Genomic DNA, 3,295 nt, shown 5'->3' with positions numbered 1-3,295 from the left:
CACCCAAAATTGTCACAATGAAGTCAAATTAGTCTATTTTTTTACTTTTAAATTTTTGTTCCTGTATAAATTTTATGTTTGGGTATTTAGATTAATTCTTGTATAACTTAGATAGAGAAAACACCTAATTCCACTGCATGCTATTATATTAGGTATAATTTATGATGGAAAAAAATACATGTGCCTAAATTTCATTGTTTATTTCACCACATTTTTCATCTGAACAACAGATCACAAAGTAGCAAAGTCGAAGCTAGTGGGTTAGCACAGCATATTCAAACTGAGACGGTTTTCCAATCACATTACATTAGCATATTATGTATTTACCAAAAATAAAATCACTTTACTTTATAATTTTATTTATTTAAATACTCTTACCAATCCTATTATAGAATAACAATAGCATGATTGAATTAATAGCAATAACAATTGAACTTTGTGACATTATTTGCTCAAGCAGTTAACTGGATTATGATATATTAAAAGAAAACATTTTATATTTTGTAGCTCTAACCAAAATGTCATAAATATATGAAAACTAAATGTGGCTTGCTTTGACATTCAAGCTTTCTGTTATTTAGATGAGATATTCTGTGAGTTCTGGACAATTTACAAAACTTCCTTAGAGTTATGAATAAAATAGAAAAAAATGGTCCCAAACTGTACTCATACCTACCAGGTCTTATGATATCTCACATTCAAAGCATTAATTTATATTTGTGACAATTTTGTGCAAATAAATTCCTATTACTAACATAACAAAGTAGAACTCCTAAACATAAAATACAGTACTCTCCATAGCAGCAATTTTCAACCTTTTTCATCTCATGGGACATATAAACTAATTACTAAAATTCTGTGGCACACCTGAAAATATATTTTTTACTGACCTCACAAAAATAGGTATAAATTTCATTCATTCACACCAGACAGCTATTGTTGTGTTGGCTGTTGTCATTTTTAAATTTGACAACCTAAGGAAAAAAGAGTCAGTACCCCTGACTAAATGGTCTGATATTGCATGTTTTAAAAATTCTTGCAGCACACCTGTTAAAAATTGCTGCTCTATAGTTTGGACAAGCAAACCATGCCCCAGTTTTTATACTACCTTCCTTTACTTCTGTCACACATAGATATAAAACACAGGTACACATACACCTTGATTTTTCTAAAATCCAAGTACTTTATTATTTCCTCAGTATGCTCTCTAGATTTTGATACTATTGCATTTGTTCATACTGTTACCTAGTGATTCCTTTCCTTTCCTTTTATTTATTTCAGAAAAAATCCCAGCTCTTATAAAAATTATCTCAAATAAAAGTATCTTTAACCGCTGAGCCAAACTGGCCAGGCATCGGCCTGCGGTCCTGAGAGACCCGGGTTTGGTTCCCGCTAAGGGCGCGTATCTCGCTTGCAGTTTGTCCCCTGCCCTGGTCAGTCGTGCGGGTGGCAGCCACTCGATGTGTTCCTTTCACATCGATGTTTCTCTCTCTCTCTCTGTTCCTCCCCCCCCCCCGCACTCTACCTGAACAAAAAATGGAAAAATGTCTTCGGGTGAGGATAAAAAAAAAAAAAGTATCTTTAAATACTCAATAAGAAATTGATTTGATTATTTTCTGTTTCTACAAGTGTATGTCCAAGATGTCACATATTTGGTAAATACATATGTGCACACACATGTGCATACACGTGCACACACACACACACAGTCTCTAAAAATAGGTTAATCCAAGACTGCAGCTATCATACAAGTTAGAATCATATAGGGAGTTAAGAATACCAATGCTAAGGTCTAAATCTCAGAGATTCTCAATTTCAGCAGTGGGACCAAGATGCAAGTGTTTTAAAAAATTAATCGAGCTTCAAGGTCAGGGATCAAAGTGGCAACCTTGTCCCCTAAGAGAGTTCTCTTTCCCAGAGGTTTGTGCCTTCTTCTGGTGGATGATGGTGGTGGGCAGGCTGTTTTCACTGCAGCCAGCTGCCACTGCCCCTCCAAGGTTTGGCTGCGAGATTCAGGTGATGACAGCTTCCCCTAAATGGGGCAGTTCTGAACTCAGGAGATGCTTCCCTGATCCTATGTGGACAACTACTTGGAGCCATAAGTAAGCTCAGCAAAAACAAGGCCAGAGCAAACCACTTCTCCATGATAGGCCTCCACCAGGCCATAGTCATCTGTCTGCTGCCACTCCGCAAGATGGATAGGGAGCCAGCGGGCAGGCAGGGAGGCCCAAGTACAGGCAATCATCCCATCTTGTTGATTTGAAGGTTTAGCCACATATCACATTCCCTGTAACCATTTTATTTTTTAAGAAACTTCTAATACTTTCTCCCTAATGGAGGCCCTAACCCTTCAGAGAGCTACATGTCTGCTTCCTGGTGCTGATCCATCCAGATATGAGGATGTCAGCAGCAGTGACTCAAGGGCCTGTGTACATATATAAGAACTACAGACATGCTAACAGACGTATCATTTCCCTTGGAATGTGTATTGTTTTTATTTCATGTAACAAAAGGCTTAGAACTCCATCTTAATGTGGAAAAGCTAAATCCTGTTTATTAGTTTGTGAGGTCTCTCTCCACAAATGTTTTGCTATGTAATATACTCTGCCTTGTGTGGAAAGAAATTTTTGTTTTATTTTGTTTTTATTTTACCTACATGTACTATTTTGCTTCAGTGTACTAGTCCTGACACCTGTGTATTTTTAGAGTGTATGGAAATAATAAAAAAAATAGGGATTTCAGAAAAAAAATTGTAATCAAATTTATACTTGGTATAATTTTTGATATCATAATCAAGATGATTCACATGTACACACATAAACACACCCACAGTGTAGCCTGAAGTATCTCCCACAGAAACCTTCATGGTCTTGGTGCATCTATGTACAACACCATCATTTCATACTTCAAACTGGTCAGAAAAATCATTGTGATTTCTAGTCTTGCAAAGCTGTATGTAGTTATATGATGTTACAACCTCAAATATTTATCTAATAAATATGTATTCAGATAAAACCTGTAAAAAAAATCAATCTGGGTGTTTATAAAAAACAGCCAGAGTATGATCCACTACAGTAGACATGTTTTTGAGAGAATTAAAGAACTTGAATGACCAGGAAAAGCCATTATCTTTTTATCTTTCATAAAGACTTACATAGGTATTTATTAATTTGTGTATAATGCAAGTGTTAGGGTTACCTAAAAAGTTGGTGTTTGAAGAGAACATGGTCTCTTCTTTGATTCCTCTGACACTGAAGGCCCCCAGCTCAACACAGATCACGCCAACACATGGATC

Source organism: Molossus molossus, unplaced genomic scaffold (genome assembly GCF_014108415.1).
Source record: "Molossus molossus isolate mMolMol1 unplaced genomic scaffold, mMolMol1.p scaffold_m16_p_5, whole genome shotgun sequence".
Lineage (NCBI taxonomy): Eukaryota > Metazoa > Chordata > Mammalia > Chiroptera > Molossidae > Molossus > Molossus molossus.
Note: the sequence above shows the minus strand (reverse complement) of the source record.